Below are 18,647 nucleotides of genomic sequence, written 5' to 3' on the forward strand. Positions count from 1 at the left end.
TTGCCATCGCTCCCACATGATGAAGGGGCTACTATTGTAGACAATTGGAAATAGCCATCAAGATTCAAAGCATCCAGCAATTATTTAAATAGACTAATCCTGCCTACACTTTGTTAACCACTAACTCACAAGGAACCTTAATAGTATCTTTTGTCTGTTCCATTTTACTCTCCCTTAGTAGCTACAGAGCATTTTGGGTCCTCTCTCATAGAATCTTAGAATTAAATTAAATCTTAGAATTAAATTTTTTCTCAAATATAATCATTTTCTGGTTTATGAGTTCACTTCCTAAATTGAAAGAGAACTAAATAAGCAAATAAAACAAAATGTCATACACAAGTAATAGAATGCAGCAGTTTCCTTTTGAAATAAAGAGAACAGAAATTTTTTGTGTGTGTCACAGCTTTTATTGCTGCAGATAACTGACAGCAGAAAAATTACAGAGTAAAAATAAGTCAGCCTCTCAGACCTAAGTTTTCTACTTAAATTATACTGATGCTAAAGGAAAATTCTTATAGGGGTGTGTGTGTGTGTGTGTGTGTGTGTGTGTGTGTGTGTGTGTGTTACCAATATTCAAACGTGGGCATCTATCATGCAAGGCCAGGAGATTACCACTAGGCTGCTACAATACTTCAGGGATCAGAGTCAAATAAATAATAAAACAAATCCCTGGCTACTGATTCCAGTCCTGAAACTATTTGAAAGACAGGAAGTGGTGAGTCTTCAATGTACTGTGCTGAAAATGTTATTGGCAGGTGTGATGTAATAACATGTATCCTAAAAGTATTAATCTGAGGCTTATACACTCTTATACCCTACAGCCATCCTGAATTTTTTCAAGTAAAAAATATAAAATCAAAATATGGAATCAATACAAATGTCCAAGACTAGATAGATAAAGTAGTGGTAAAGGGAGATAAACATAAGATGTAGAGTGAAATGAAAGGAAAACTGAAATAATTTATTTCATTTCAATATATTTGGAAGTACTTTAGCCTTGAATCACAGAAGTTGTGGGAGGCCATGAAAGTTAGACTAGTGATATAGAAACCATACAGAAGATCTGGGCAATTGGTTTCAATTTAGTAGTATTCATGTTGCATAAATTATAAAAAATAATATTTAATAATTATTTGAGATCAATTTATATTGCATTATTTGTAATCAATAAAAGAGAAAACTCGTCCCTTGTCCATGTTTTCTCAATGTTGCAAAACTGCAGTATACAAAAATCATAACAAGAATTCTGACGCAGACCACTCTAATCAATGCAAATATCGAGAAAATTAAGCATTTATACCAGGCCTACTACCCATTGCACAAAGCAATCTGTTCTCCTCACCTTCTGATAATCAATAATTTCTTTTTCACAACGTTTAAGTTTTTAATAATTTATCATTAAAAAATACAAACATGATATATTACAGCATGTAGTAGCTTTGAATTTATATTTTCTAACCAAAATTATATTCTGGAGATTTATCTACATAATTGCAAGAAAAACTTCACAAGTTTCTAAATACTCTTGTATGAGATTTGACATTCACTGTTTGAATCATTGCCAGTTGAATGCTGGGTTGTTGCCAGTTTTCAGTTTCAGAAAATTATATTTAAAAGGATTATGTAGTTACAGGTGTTTATAGGGATAATTGTTCCATTTCTCTTCAATGTATGCTTAGGAATACATTGGCTGAGTCATAATTGAGTTGCATGTGAGTTTGTTAAATAGTCATCCTCACACACTGAGGGAAAAATTTTGCCCACCTCTCATCTAACAGAGGGCAAAAATCGAAGATATGCAAAGCATTATAGAACTTTGTAAATAGAAAAAAAACAAGCTTATCAAGAAAAATAAAAATTGTATAGTATATCCTATTTCTGATTGTTACTTTTTAATTACAAAGTTGTATAATATAAAAATAAATATATAGAAGTACACTTTTTTTTTGGTTTTTGGGTCACACCCGGCAGTGCTCAGGGGCCACACCTGACTCTACCTACATTCAGAAATCACTCCAGGCAGGCTCGGGGGACCATATAGGATGCCGGGATTCGAATCATCGTCCTTCTGCGTGAAAGGCAAATGCTTTAACCTCTAGTTTATGCTATCTCTCTGGCTCCTGGAAGTACATTTTTTACATATATATTGTGAATACTATGAAAGTAACTTTACTAACCTACAGCTATAGCAATAATAATTACTAACTTTAGAGTCTTGAAATAACCTTATATTCAAGTGGTCTATAGTTGATTATGGTAGTCATTAATTTAAATATTATATTTGCTAATATTCTACTGAGAAGTTTTGAATTCTATTTATTGGAGTTGCTAAGTTTGTAGTTTTGTGCTTTTCTGATGTTTTTATAGGATAATAGATGATTTGCTACAACTTGGATGGAGCTGGAGAATGTCAGGTTATATGATGGGAACCAGACGATAAAAGACAAAGCTCAGATGTTTTCTCTTATCTGCAGTTTACAGAATAAAATAACATTAAAGTAACTTGGCCAAATCCTAAATGATGGCGCTGGAAAGTTCATGGAAAGATAAAAATTAAGGGAGAGAGGGCAGAAAAGAGTCAACCCAGAGGTATCATAGAGGCAAGGTTTAGGGACCTAGACAAATTGGTGGTGTAGCGATGAGGTATTCATACATATCTAAAATGAAAGTCTATATTATTGTAAATATTGGTGCCAAACTACAATAATAATATTTAAAATGTGCCTGTTATGAAGAATATGTGGGTTCAATAACACAGAGACATTAGTAGAGGAATAGTAACACTGGTGATTTGATATGAGTTCATATATTGCATGCAAAAAATTCTGTCAGAAACTTTTGAAAGCTTTCTAAGCTGAAGCAGGTGGAGGAGGAGGAGAAGGAAAAGGAGGAGGATAAAAGGTAGGAGGAGGAGAAGAGTGGGAGGAGAAATGGAAGAAGAAGTAGAAGATGAAGAAGATGATGATACTGATGTCAAAGACTAAGAAAAAGAAGTAAAAGAAGCAGTAGTAGAAGAGAAGAAGAAATGAAGCAGAATTAGTAGTAGTAGTAGTAGTAGTAGTAGCAGAAGAAGAAGAAGAAGAAGAAGAAGAAGAAAGAAAGAAAGAAAGAAAGAAAGAAAGAAAGAAAGAAAGAAAGAAAGAAAGAAAGAAAGAAAGAAAGAAAGAAAGAAAGAAAGAAAGAAAGAAAGAAAGAAAGAAAGAAAGAAAGAAAGAAAGAAAGAAAGAAAGAAAATAAAGGAGAGGATATAGAAGAGAAAAAAAGAAAGGGAAGAAGAGGAGGAAATAGTTTACTTAATCAAATTTCAGTGTGTATAATGCTATTCATGCATTGAATTATCTCTCTGATGTTTGTGCATTCTCCGCTAGTATTATTTGCTTTGCTCCTTGTACTGGTATTTGTACATGCTCTTATTTTTCAGTAATGTTCCTCCCAGAGTTTTTGAATCTCATGGATATTCTGAAACAAATATACATATATGTAACTTTTTTTTTTTTTGGGCCACACCCGTTTGACGCTCAGGGATTACTCCTGGCTATGCGCTCAGAAATCGCCCCTGGCTTGGGGGGACCATATGGGACACCGGGGGATCGAACCGAGGTCCTTCCTTGGCTAGCGCTTGCAAGGCAGACACCTTACCTCCAGCGCCACCTACCCGGCCCCCATATATGTAACTTTTTAATTTATATTTTCTACTATCCTTGTTTTCTATTTTACTGATTCCTATTATAGTTATTTCCTCTATATTCTTAACTTTGGAATAAGCTAATATTTGTTTTCCTAAATTGTTCACAGGGATATCTACATAACAATTTGATTTTTTTCTTTTTACACACACACATATATATGTGTATGTTTCTCTTTCAGAACTTTATTAATAACACCAAAATAATTATGTAAATTTTGAACTTACATGGTTTCATATAATATTTAATCAAGAGTTCTGAGCTATTTATAAAAAACTATTCATAAAAATAATTATTATCCAAATATTTAAGATTTCTTCTTATCTTCTCTTTATTAATTCATGTGTCAAAGAATATATTCTACTCATTTGCTGTCTATACCTTTTGATTTGTATAAATTTATTTTATTATCCAGGATAGATCTTGTTATAATGCATAGGAGCTTCAACATAAATTTCACATCCTATTGATGGTATCATTAAGAATTTTTATACCCTTGCTTTTGTATACCTAATTAGCCTATTAATTATTAAGAGAGGCATATTAAAATCTTATTATAGGTTTTCTATTACTATTTTTATTTCACTTAGCTTTGTTAGCATATTTTTATGTGGCCTGGAGAGATAATATACAAGATAAGACCGTTATCATGCATACAGTTACCACAAATTATTCTCTGGTCAATGCAGGACTCATTCGAGAGAAGAGAATAAGAAAATCCCAGAGTCCTGATATATATGTCAGGGGCAATCTCTCCACTAAGGATAAAAAAAAAAGAAGAAACCAAAAATGCTTAATTTTTCAATGCAAAACTTTAAAGATTTTGGTCTTTAGGAGATTGTTTTCATTATTATGGATAATTTCTAGTTCTAGGAATATTCTTTAACATAAAATGTTATCTGTTATAATTTCCCTTATCTACTTTACTTCTATGAACCATTTTGTGATCATGATTATTCTATCCCTTTGCTTTCTACTACTTACAACCTCTTATTTAAATTGAGTCTTAGCTGACATTACATATATATATATCCATATATTATACTTTTATACCCTCTATCATTAAATACCTTTAAATTGTCTGAAGATAGATACTTTTTTTTAATATTTATTTGCAGTTGAGTTTCCCACATTTAGGGAAATCTCAGGGGTCAGCACACCCAGAATGCAATGGGTGAGCCTCACCCTGGGGAAACCACCTTTGTGATCATGGTATCTCCCCTGCCTGGTAAGTATGAAGATACTTTAATTAAATTGTTGATATATAACACATTTTGAGAATGTTCTCTTATTTTAGTTAATTTTTGTTAATATAGAATACTTCTAGAGAAATACATTTAAAAATAAAGATGTACATTCAAATGGGTAAAGGCAGTGAGACTTGTAGTTACTAAATTTTTCTAGTAGTCTAATTAACAACTTTATGTTAAATAAATTATAGTACATCAATATAGTAGATATAAGATATAAGAAAAAGAATTGTTGGGTGAAGCGGTTGGCGCACTGCGGTAAAGAATCTGCCTTTTGCGGGTCAGCCTAGAACGGAGCAGGTATCGATCACCTTGCGTCCCATATGGTCCCCCAAGCCATGAGCAATTTCTGAGAGAATAGCCAGAGTAACCCCTGAGTGTCACCGGGTGTGGTCCAAAAAAACAAAGAAACAAACGAAAAGAAAACAATCTATTGATAAGTGCAGGTATATATTAATGACATTAGTGTATGGCATTAGAAAATAAAAATGGGCCAGAGATACAGAACAGTAATAAGGTTTTTGGAAAACCCAAGTTTGAGTATTCATATTTTATATGGTCACCTAGGCTTGCCAAGGGGGTTCTCTTGGGCACAGAGCAACAAAAAATTGCCCCAATGAACAAAACAAAATAATTAAGTAAATTTAAGAACTTCCCTAAAATTAACTTTACAATTCTACTTCACAAATGTTCCTCCTGCCATATGAACATTTCTACGACATTCATATTCTCCTTCTGCTTTTATATGTAACAAGACAAAGATCCAGTGTGAACTTGTAATCTTCTTAAGATTTTATGATAAAATTGGTCTATGCAGTAAAGTAGTAAACTTAATGATCATATCTTCTTTCTATTGATATTGTATTTTTAACTAATCTGATTTGCAGCTTGAAGAATAAATTAGGCACAGAAGTCTAATAATATAACAGTGCATTTTAAAAGTTGACCTTCACAGAGATGTTTAAAGGAGAAGTGAGGTACCAAAATTGAAAGGCCCGTATAAAAGTAAATCAGCCCTTGGAAAGAGAATATATGCGAAATTATTAGTCTTGATTTACTGGTAGCTAATAATATGTCTTAAATAACAGCAAAGTTGGTTTATCTTAAAATTCCATCTTGAATATGCTTTCTGAAAGATTCACAGAAGCTATTTGCAGCTTTAATACAACCTCTGTTGGTTTCTACCTAAAAATTAAACATGAACACTAGACCTACTTTTTGGTTAATCCTTTATTAAATGTTCCGATGATTATTTTTTAAACTAATGATTACATTTTATAAGGAACATAGACTAAGTCATCTACCAAAGGGCACCTTACCAACTGAAAGTGTATAAGTAATTTTCCAACAAGTTTCAGTACTGTAGTACTTAAAATATCCCAGGATGTGGGTAGAGTGATTATTACTATTCCAGGAATAGATTTGCTTACAAATGGCAAGTGGCTTTAAAGAATTCTAAATGATTGTTGTACAGTCATTTACCTTCTTTCAGACCTATCATTTGCTTTGTCTTCCTTGAGCATAATGTTCTAATAGCCACAAAAAATGAGAATGAAGAACTACTGTAGCTTATTCATGAGTCTAATCCCCAAATTCAATTAACATTCAGCCCTGTCATGTACCTACCCTTCTAATGCTTTTGCAGCTACATGCCGTTCTACAGCTCTGATTAAAAACAGTAGGTGTCCTTGATCACTTAAGATGCTTCTTATAAAATCAGTGAAAGCCAAGCAGAGAAAAAGAGCGATATCCAACAGAAGGATAAAATTACATAATTTCCTGAAGGAAACCACATTGACAATGCCAAGAAAGATATTTTTATCTGAAACTATCCACTGACAAAATTAGATGATGATAAAATCAGATAAGATTACTATGAATGTGATATGAATATGAGTAACACACTATTCAGAAAAAGACATTGCAATTTTGTTGGCTTTTTTGGGCCATGCACTTTATGGATGCATTTTAGTCACATCACTAATCATGCATTTTTGAGGTACATGTTAACTCTCCTATTTCCCAAAGGTACGAAAAAACTCACCCATGTTTTTCCAGGTCCCTTTGGAAACAGAAACAATGTCAGATTAGGTTTTCTTTGATCCTAGTGACCAAATTATCTGTCTATCCTCCATAGCTAGCATTATATAATCATAGTTTCCAATGTATTAGTCAAGAGCTTGGCTTCTCTTTTGTTGGTTTCTTTGTCTTGGGAACACATCCAATATTAATTAAGGCATCCTGTTGACTCTGTGCTCTGGAATCACTCCTGCCATGCCTGGGATTCAACCTGGTTGGCTACATGCAAAGCAGAATCTTACTCAAGAATAATCTCTCTAATCCCAAATTATTAATTTCTTTCTTAGGAGAAACAACCAACTGTGCTCAGGCTCATTCATGGCTCTGTCCTCAGAGTTCACTCCTAACATAACTATCCAGGTCAGCCCTTGCAAGGCAATCAACCTACTGCTGTATGATCTTTCCGATCCCTCTTAGCTTCTCTATAAATATATATATTTTTTGCATTTTTCTGTTGCATTTCTTAGAAGTGTTTAAGATACTTATTTAAATTATTTATGCCTGTAATTAGTGATTTGAACTTGATAGCTGCGATGAGTAAAAGGATACTGTCCAATTAATGCAAAAAAATAGGTATAGACACATAACAATCTAATAAATAAAAAATCTTAAAATATTATTTCAGAAGTAAAATAATAGCATAAGATTGACTACATTAAAATAAACATAATTTGTGAATATAAACAGCCTTTTATGTTTATAAGTATATATTTTACACTGTGAAAGATATGTAAGCCATTATGATCAAAATAAAAATTTTAAAAAAAGAATATATTTTATTTCTCAGATTTTCCCCAATCAAATGCTCTGAATTTGAACAAAGTAGAAATATATCCTATTTAAATGCTAGGGAATAACATTTTCCTATCACTTTCTGATGGTCAGAAGAGGCTTATCAGAAATTGAATAGAGACTGGCTATGTAGAAAGAATCTAATAACAGGGCACCTTAATTAATCACTCTAAGTAAGTTGCCAAGAAAAGAAGTTTAAATAAGAAAAGAGTAAATATGGGTCGGAGAGATAGCACGGAGGTAGGGCATTTGCCTTGCACGTAGAAGGATGGTGGTTCGATTCCCGCCATCCCATATGGTCCCCGGAGCCTGCCAGGAGCGATTTCTGAGCTTAGAGCCAGGAGTAATCCCTGAGCGCTGCCAGGTATGACCCACAAACAAAAACAAAAACAAAAAAACGAGTGAATAGCATGTCAAATAAATTTGAGCTGAATTGTTATTTTTCTATAATTTTTATTATATCTTTATGTTTTATTTAATTACCTCTGTGTGTTTATAATAGTATTTAATAATAATTTTAATAATACTTATCATGATTTCATAATGACCAATACAGGTGAAATAAACAAATAGATGTAATCTACTTAATATATCACACGGTTAAAGGGATAATTGTCATCATTATTTCCATCATTGTCATTCTATAGAAAAAATGAATATGAGAAAATAAATATGAGTACAGGAATGTCATTCAAGAAAGGACAAGGTCTCAAAATTATGGTGAGGAAATGCAAAGGTAAATATTTAATTTATAAAAAGTATTTTTAAGTTCATATGCACATAAATGTTGTATTGTATATTATTGTATGTTATACATTCATTATACGGTCTGATATATACAGCATTTAAGTTCCCAATAATATTTTGGCCTTGGATATCCACAAATAAGAATGCATTAAATTCATAATCCTAGACATAGAGCTTCATTGCAAGTTAAAATATGTAATTCTAAATAATTAGTAAATCCAGATGGAAATTTTTTTTCATAATGGACTTGGAATTATGAAAAGTTTTGTAGATTTTAAATGAAAGATTTTAAGGTGAAATATTCTTAATTCACATCATAGCTCATTTGGCGTCTCTAGAGCCTTCATATGTTTTACTAAATCCACTTGCCATTGTCACATCTTATTCCAACTAATGAGTATCAATCATATTGTCCTACTTGGTATATGTTAGCTGCCTTCTATTATTGATAATATACTGAATTTATTTCTGGATTTGCCTAACACTGTGTCCAACACATTATTATTCCAGAGGCCCTTCCTATCTCACTTCTACAGAAGTGACAATAAATCATACCTCAATCAATTTTGAAATGCCTTATTTTTAACACTGATAGACATTAGAGCTGAGGCACCATTTTGCTCCATTAACTCTAGACTTTTCCTAAACAATTAGAAACAATGACAGCTTTTTGGGTTTTTTTTTCCATTTGTTGTTTTTTATAATAATTTTTATTTTGACCAAAGTGGATTACAAATCATTCATAGTATTATTTTAGGTACATAGTGACATTGAATCAGGGGCATTCCACCACCAATGCTGTCCATCCTCTACCCCTGTTGCCAGCATGCATCCATCCTATATCGCTCTTCCTTTGCCTTCCAGGATGCTAGTATTAGAGGTCCCTTCTGTGTCTAGCTTGTTGTAGACTGGGTATCGATTCTGTTGTAGTTGGCTTTGGATTTGGTGTTTAAGAAGAGATACAATAAATAAAAATTCAATATACTACACTATTTCAACAAAAGTAAATATAAAAATCATCTGATAATATTAATAGATACAGAAAAAGCACTGCATAAGTTCCAACACTCATTCATAATAAAGACTCTCAAGATGGAAACTGAAGGATCCTTCCCCAATATACTCAAAGCCATTGATCACAAGCTGATGGCAAGCACCATACTCAAAGGGTAAGAACTAAAAGCCCTTCCTCTAAGTCTGGCCCCTCACACCTTATTCAAAATAGTACTAGAAGAACCTGGCACAACAACTAGGAAACAAAAAGATATCCAGGGTATCCAGGGAGGAAATCAAGAATTTTAGTACCCAAATTTTGCAGAGGACATGACACAAAATTTAAAAAATACGAAAGAAAGGAGGGAAATTGGTGGTGAGAGGGAATTGGAAAGGAATTGGGAAACTGAGGACATAGGTGACAAGAAATGTGCAACAGTTTATTTGGTGTACATTTTATTAACTGAAATTCATAAAAAACTTTCTGTCCATGGTGCTTTCATAAGTAATTATAAAAATAAAATAAGCAATGACAATTAAATATTTGATGGGCATGTAGTATGTACTACAAAATTCAATGCATGGGAGACATAACATAAGAACAAAATGGGTTTTTTTGGCACCTAGAAAAAACTAGAGAATATTTTTTGTCCCCCAATTCACAATACAGACCATGCAAAGGACCTGTGTTGAGGTGTATATGGGATGCATTTACTGTACCTCCTCTTTCTGTATAGTCAGTGTATAAAGAACACAGCCTATGGTAAGAATTGGGAGGCCTATCTTTTCTTTTTTCTTTTTTAATTATATATATATATATATATATATATATATATATATATATAATAATGGTTTCCTCTTTAAAGATACCATGAGTCTCAATGTCATGGAGTATTTAACCTACATGTTATACTTTATGTACTTTATGGTTTCAGGTCTGATATCTAGGTCTTTAATCCATTTGGATTTTACATGATATTAATATTTGTACATGATATTAAGTGGAGGTCTAAATTCGCTTTTTTAGAAATGGCTAGCCAGTTGTGCCAACACCACTTATTGAAGAGGCCTTCCCTGTTCCATATAAGATTTCTTGCACCTTTATCGAAATTAGGTGACAGTATTTCTGAGGAACATTCTCTGAGTACTCAAGCCCATTCCACTGATCTGAGGGTCTGTCTTTATTCCAATATCATGCTGTTTTAATAACTATTGCTTTGTGATACAGTTTAAAGTTAGGGTAAGTAATACCTTCCATATTTCTTTTCCCAAGTATTGCTTTAGCTATTCATGGTTGTTTATTGTTCCAAATAAATTTCAGTAGTGTTTGATCCACTTTTTTGAAAAATGTCATGGGTATCTTTAGAGGGATCGCATTAAATCTGTACAAAGCTTTGGGGCATATTTTCATTTTAATAATATTAATCCTGCCGATCCAAGAGCAGGGTGTCGATTTCTATTTCCATGTGTCTTCTCTTATTTATTGTAGCAGAGTTTTATAGTTTTCTGATACATTTGTAAAATAAGCAAAGAATTTTCTATTGTTGGTGTTTTTCACTAACAGAAGGAAAATAATCAAACTCTTGTGCCTGGCTACAAAATTAACATGCAAAAATAAGTGGCCTTTTTATACAACAATAATAGAAGAGAAGAAATGGATATTAAAAAAAACAATCCAATTGGTCAGAGCGATAGTGCAATAGTATAGCATTTGTCTTGCATTTGGCAGACTTTGGGTGGACCTTAGTTAGATCCCTGGCATCCCATATGTCCCCCCAAGTCAAGAGAAATTTCTGAGCATATAGCCAGGAATAACCACTGAGTGCCACAGGGTTTGGACCCAAGACCAAAAAGAAAAAGAAAACAATCCAATGGGCCAGAACAATAAAAACAGCAAAGCAGTAGACCATTTGCCTCAGAGGCAGCTGAATCAGGAAGGAGCTAGATTCGATCCCCAGAACTATATCTCAAACTAGGAATTATTTCAGAGAACATATTTAGGAGTAACCACTGAGCCACTGAGCTTACAAATTCAAATACATTGAAGTCAATTTACTTAAAGAGGTGAAGGACCTATACAAAGAATTGCAAAACACTGCTTCAAGAAATGAAAGAGGATACAAGGAAATGGAGACACACCATGCTCCTGGATTGGCCAGATTAACACCATTAAAATGGCAATACTCTCCAAAGATTATACTAATTGAATGCAATCCCTTTTAGGATACCCTTAACATTCTTCAAAATAGTGGATCAAACACTACTGACATTTATTTGGAACAATAAAACACCTATGAATAGCTAGAGCAACCCTTAGGAAAAGGAACATAGGAGATATCACTTTTCCCAAATTTAAATTGCATTACAAATTAGTAGTCATTAAAACAGCATGATATTGGAATAAAGACAGACCCTCAGATCAGTGGAATACACTTGAGTATTTAGAGACTGTTCCCCAGATGTACAATCAATTAATCTTTGATAATGGCTAAAGAAATGCAAAATGGAGTAAAGAAAGACTCCTCAATAAGTGGTGTTGGGAAAATTGGTTAGCCACATGCTAAAAAGCAAACTCTGATCTCTTCTAACACTATGCACAAAGGTCAAATGCAAATAGATTAAATACCTTGAAATAAGACCCAAAAACTATAGGTATATAGAACAACATGTAGATAAGTCTCGAGGGTAAGTATGACATTAAGACTAAAGGCATCTTCAAGGAGGCAACACCATTCTCCAAAGAAGCTGAAGCAGATAAAACAAATGGGACTATATTAAACTGAGAAGCTTCAGCACCTCAAAAGTAATTGTGATGAGGATACAAAAGATACACACAGAATGGGAAAAACTATTCACCCAGTATCCATCAGATAAGGGTATGATAATATCTAAGATATACAAATACTGACAAAACTTAAAAAGAAAAAAATCTAGCCCCATAAAAAATGGGGAGAAGAAATGAACAGATAGTTTCTTAAAGAAGAAATACAAATGGCCATAGGCATATGAAAAAATGTTCTACATCAGTGAGTTGAAAATCAGAATAACAATGAGGTATCATCACAAGCCACAGAAACTGGCATACCTCACAAAGTACAAAAACAATGTGTGTTGGTGGGAATCTAAAAAAAAGGAACTCTCATTCACTGCTTGTGGAAATGCCATCTAGTTTTCCTTATGGTAAACAATATAGAGATTGTTCAAAAAACTGGAAATTGAGCTTCCACAAGATCCAGTTTTACCATTACTGGGGATATACCACAGGAACCCACAAAAAATAACACAATACAAAAATGTCATTCTCACAACTATATTAATTGCAGCACTACTTACATAGCCAGAATCTGGAAACAACAAAGATTCCCTTCAGAAATGAAGAAAGTATGGTACATTTCACAAAAAAATATCATGCAGCTGTCAGGAGAGATGAAGTCATGATTTTTCCTATACATAGATGGACATGGAAACTATCATGCTGAGTGAAATAAGTCAGGGGTAGATAGAATAGTTTCACCCATCTATGGGTTTTAAGAAAAAAAAACATTATTATAATAATTCCCAGAGGGCTGGAAGTTCCAGCTCAAGATATGACGCTCATCACAAAGAATGGTGAGTACAATTAGAGAAATAACAACACTGAGAACAATACAGGCAGGAGGCGGAGGAGGAAGGAGATGGTGATCATTGGTGATGGGAATGTTGTAATGTTAAAATGGTGAAAGAGGTGTGATTATCTCAAGTGAAACCCAACTACAAACAATTGTGCTTAAAAATAATTAAAAAAACTTAAATAAGAAAAAATGAAGGAAGGAAGAAAGGAAGGAGAGAGGGAGAGAAGAAAAGGAGGAAGGAAGGAAGGAAGGAAGGAAGGAAGGAAGGAAGGAAGGAAGGAAGGAAGGAAGGAAAGAAAAGGGGGAAGGAAGGGAGGAAGGAAGGAAGGAAGGAAATGATAGAAGGAAGAAAAGAAGGGAGGAAGGAAAGAAGAAGGATGGAAGAAAGGAATAAAAGAAGGAAAGGAGGGAGAACGGAAAAAAGGAATAAGAATGGAAGAAAGGAAGGAGAGAAAGAGGGAGGGAAGGAGAGAGGGAGGGAAGGAGGAAATAAGGACAGAGAGAAGGAGGGGAGAGAATGGGGGAATAAGGAGGGACGAGAGAAGGAATAAAGAAGAAAAGAGGTAAGGAAGAGAAGAAGGAAGGAAAGAAGAAAGGAAGGGAAGAGGGAGAGAAGAAAGGAGGGTTGGGAGGAGGGAGAGAATGAAGGAAGGAGGGAGGAAAGGATGGAAGGAGGGAGGGAAGGAAGGAAAGAAGGAAGGAAGAAAGGAAGGAAGGAAGGAAGGAAGGAAGGAAGGAAGGAAGGAAGGAAGGAAGGAAGGAGGGAAGGAGAAGGGAAGGAAGGAGGGAATGAATGAAGTTAAAACGGAGGGGTGGAAGAAAGGAAGGAAGGGGGAGGGAAGAAAGGAAGGAGGGAAGAAAAAAGAGGGAGGAAGAAAGGAAGGCAGGAAGGAAATAAAGGAAGAATGAAGAAAGGAAGGATATTGTTACTTCCTATTCAGTGCTCATTTAACATACTACATATTTTCTAGAATGCTCTATATACAATCTATTCTAGGTAGGCTTTCTGTGGTAAAATCAAGTCTACCCTCACCAAACCAGATTGACCAGAAAATGGGAAACCTGTCCTGGCTTTAGCCACTTTTACTTTCTCTGTCTCCTTTGTATTTTATGTCCCATCTCAACTGGGCCTGCTTTTTAACTGTAACCCATTAATCAATTGATGAGTACATATGTTTACCATACAAAAGGCTGTTAATGTTCGACTTTAATAGATATAATATCAATTTCATGATATAGTTTCTCCAAATAGAGCTCATTACCATATTACTTGGTTATTTTCATTTGAAATGCACACACAACCTAAGCCATTCCTTTCACTAATCTAGTTACCTTTACCAAGCATGTCCAGTCTTAAAGGGGAAAAAATAGCATATAACATATTTGCCAGCTAAACTTTTTTTTTCTTCTGTTTTCCCGCTTCTTCTCTTTAAGTGTTCTGTCCCATATCACCTAGAAATACTTTTCAAATGTAATCCATGAATCCCTCTGGCTGTGAATGTAGGCACATGAGTGTCTGTGTACGCCATATTATTGTCAGTCTAATTTCAGTCCGAAATAGAGGCAATATCTACATTGTATAGTGTTGTCCCCTCCGTTATAGATAACCCTTTCTCCCCTCTTTGTTTCTTAACACCTTACAAACCCTCTTCAAGTCCTTTATGTTAATCTTCCATATTTAACCTATTTTTTTTACTCATTCCTTAACTCCTCATGAAGCAAAACATTCTCCCAGCCCAGCCAGATGCCAACCAGCCCCAAAGTGAAAAGACAGACTCTCAGCATGGGAAGGAATCGACAGTCTGCTGCTATTGATTTGTTCTTGGTGATCCTTCTGTCCTTACCTTCCATGGACTTTTGCTTGCTACCAAAGTTGCTTCCTGAGAAATCCGCCTCTTGAGGACATTTCCTGTTATTGTACTGTTGGGAGCCATCCTACCTAGACTGCACAATTTGAAATCACTCACTGGATCTTACACCTTCCTTGTCTATTTCCAAAGAGTTAAAGAGGACATATATATTTGCTTTGAATATTTCGTTTAGATACACCCCTTTTAATAGTTATAACCATTATCGGATGTCTTCTCATATAGCAGCAATTTATCCTATCCTCGGGTTCCATTCAATATAATAGTAGAATACAGGTATACAATATACTACACTATATAAACTATAAATACTAGTGAACTATATGCACTAGTGTACTATAAATAGTATATGCCAGTATACTAGTAGACAAATCTTTATTCAGAGTTCATGCAAACAAAATGTTCTGGGGTTTATTGGCCTTGACACCTTGACCCCCCCATGCACTAGTAAGTCCCTCTGACACTGTCACTTTTTGCATGGGCACATCAAAATGGGAAAAGTTAACAGTTGCAAACATGTTCTTACCTAATAGAGATGGGAACACAAAAAATTTTATACTGCAGAGGGACCGTACAGTCCTGACACTTGGCATAATTACTTGGTTTGGATTCCAGTTGATTTGACATTGACTATTCACCACTTGAACTAAGGATTCCATCTATGGAAACACACAAGTTTTTCCCACACCAACACAGAAGCATAAATTCTACCAAGGAAGGCCTTACTACTGCCACAGCACTGACTAACTCCAAAATAGTTCTTATAATCACCCTGACAACCAGGCAACAACAATAGTCTGCTTTCAGGACAGGATTCTCTGCAAAGTTAACTGATGGAGAGAAGGAACCAGAAGACACAACACACTACCCAGTCTTCGACACAGGATCTGTACAGAAACAAGAATCTATAACTACAGAAACCTGACAGCAACAACTATGAGACTGAAGATCTGACCACTGAGAATGACTAAGGGATTGGACAACCAAGTATGCCTGGAGTCTTGAGTTGGTCTTATGCCAAAATACCTTGGTGGTAAGATCTCCCTATTTTTTAGGCCAAAGGTTTATTTGCATTTTTTTCCATATTTTGCTGTGACTATGCAAACAAAAATTGTCACACACACATTTTTAATGTATTTCCCAAACTGGAGAAAAACTGGAAGCATACTAAATCTTTGGCTATTGCAGTAATGACTTTATAACTGATACAAGAAATTTCACTAATATAACTGCTAATGAATTCTCTCCCTTCCTTCCATTTTTTTAGTTCTCTGTCTCTATTTCTTAATAACTTCGCTTTCTATCATAGCAAAACAAATGTACTATGATCAGTTATGTCAACAATGTGATACATTTTCTTTAAATAAATAATTTAAATTAAAAAATAAAGCTATCCAAATTGGGAGAGAAATTGACATAACACTACGTAGCATGAATTAGTAATACATAGAAGAACACTTTAAAGCCCACTACTTAAATCTTTAAATAATAAACCAATACAATAAAGAAGGAAGCTTTAAAATCAATATGTAAAACACTGTGTTCCTATAACTAAAAATAAATTGAAGAGATTAAGTATATAATTCTATTTAAAGGTCTGCCCCCCAACTATTAAAAACTAGGAATAAATAAAAAGTGTAAATTATACTGCCAACTATAAATTCATTTTTATAGATAAAACATACCAAGATTTTTATTAAATGTTCCATATTCACAACTTTGAAGAACACTGTGAAACAAATTAGGGGCCAGAGCGATAGTGCAGCAGTAGGGTTTTGACTAGCAGGTAGATGATGAGGGACTAACCCAGGCTCGATGTCTGAAATCTCATATGGTCCCTGACTTGCCAGGAGTGACTTCTGAATACAAAGCCAGGAATATCCCTTGAGAGCCATTGTAGTCCAGAATCCCCACAAATGCAAATAAACAAACAAACCCAAACAAATGCAAAAAGACCATTCTACCCAAATCATTGTTCACATTCAATGCAATTCACATACAAATTCCTATGTATTCTTCAAGGACTTCATATAAGTCTACTAAAATTTGAAAGGAATCATAAAATTCCCCACATGGTTAAAGAAATTCTGAGAAAAAAAAAAAGAATAAAAGATAGAGAAATTGCTTTCCAGACTTTGAATGACTCTCTAAAGCTTTAGTGATCAAAGCAATTTCTTAGTAGAAGACATATATAACAGACTCTCAAATCAATAAAATAAAACAGATAACTTAGTAGTAAATAGTCAGGTATATGAACATTTTATCTATGCCAAAACAGCAGGTATATAATCAAGCAAAGTCCAACTCTTCGATAGGCAGCAATGGAAAAAAAATGAGAGCTGAAATATTTAATGTACAAAAATCTTATTTTAACAAAATTTAACAAAATCTTATTTTAACAAAATTTAACAAAAAACCACACTACTCTTTTAAGTTTATTTTTTTGGTTTTGGGAGTACACACAGCAATGCTCAGGGCTTGCTTCTGTCTAGGGATAAATCCTGGTGTGGGTTGTGGTACCATATGGGATACCAGGGACCCAACCTTGGTTGGCCACGTGCAAGACAGGCATGTTACTGTTGAATTATTTTTTCTGAAAACAATATTTTATGGAAAAGTTTTTTAATGATATCCTTTTGAAATAAATAATATAATTATTTTATCAAATATAATCTGTCCTCAGGGAACACTCCTTATCCAGAGACTAATCTGCTAAAATATCCAAGATAATTTATGATTATAGAAATACCAAAATAAAGCCTGCTCTAATATCTCTTGTTGTGGATTCCCTCTCTCACTCCCCACCTCTTTTTAAATATGAATACATGTAGTTTTTAGTTTTGAACAACATGCACCCATTATGTTCAGAATTAACTTTTATCTTGCTACTCAAGGGTCACACACAAACAAATACACACACAAATATTAATCAGCCATAAGAAAATATGGCATCATTGAATCTTATCTTTGAAACAACATAAATATAGGAGGAGTCAGTCATCCTAAAGAAAATAAGTCAATAAAGGACACAAATCTGATCATATCATTCATACAGAGAAGCAAAGCAGTGGGATGTGCCCCACAACTAAAGTTAAAAACAAATAAACAAACAAAACTTTTTAGACATCAGAACTAATTATCAGAGTTTGAGGAAAAATAAGAAAAGAGTCAATGGATTTTTGCATAAGGATATTAGGGTAGAGATGCAAATATATATCCTTAAAATATATAGTTCTGTCAACCAAAATAACCCCCAATTAAAAATAAATTATGGCATATTAAATTTGAAACATCAATGTATTTGAATCATATTATAGATTTTACCTCCTTTCTCTCAGGAAAATTTTGTTTTAAATTTTTAATAGCAATTACCTTGTCACAAACTCTGAACTTCAATCTTTCATTTTTTTCCTTTACTAGTTTTTTTTCCACACTCCTACATGTGAACTATTTTTGACATTAAATGTTCATTTTTAAAGCAATACAATTTCAACAACCAAGATAGCATGTGTACTTGGTAGGTTTAATTTAGCCTTGTGTTACTGCACCTGAGTAATTTTTCTTCTGTAAGTGCTTCCTCCCCAGGTTTTGTATGCCTAATTCAAAACTCCAATTCAATTA

At 33.9% G+C, this 18,647-nt stretch overlaps 1 protein-coding gene, 1 non-coding gene and 1 pseudogene across 2 annotated transcripts in view; all 3 read right to left on the bottom strand.

Annotated features, from left to right (window-relative positions):
• Positions 1-18,647, bottom strand: part of DGKB (diacylglycerol kinase beta) — a 754,568-nt gene that overhangs the window by 618,065 nt on the left and 117,856 nt on the right. The window lies entirely within an intron of this gene.
• On the bottom strand, positions 4,793-4,922 carry LOC126026470 (uncharacterized; annotated as a pseudogene).
• On the bottom strand, positions 10,193-10,327 carry LOC126026369 (small nucleolar RNA SNORA51). The gene has a single exon (XR_007501660.1). It is a non-coding gene; the product is annotated as a small nucleolar RNA SNORA51 (small nucleolar RNA).

This window comes from Suncus etruscus, chromosome 13, assembly GCF_024139225.1.
Source record: "Suncus etruscus isolate mSunEtr1 chromosome 13, mSunEtr1.pri.cur, whole genome shotgun sequence".
Taxonomy (NCBI): domain Eukaryota; kingdom Metazoa; phylum Chordata; class Mammalia; order Eulipotyphla; family Soricidae; genus Suncus; species Suncus etruscus.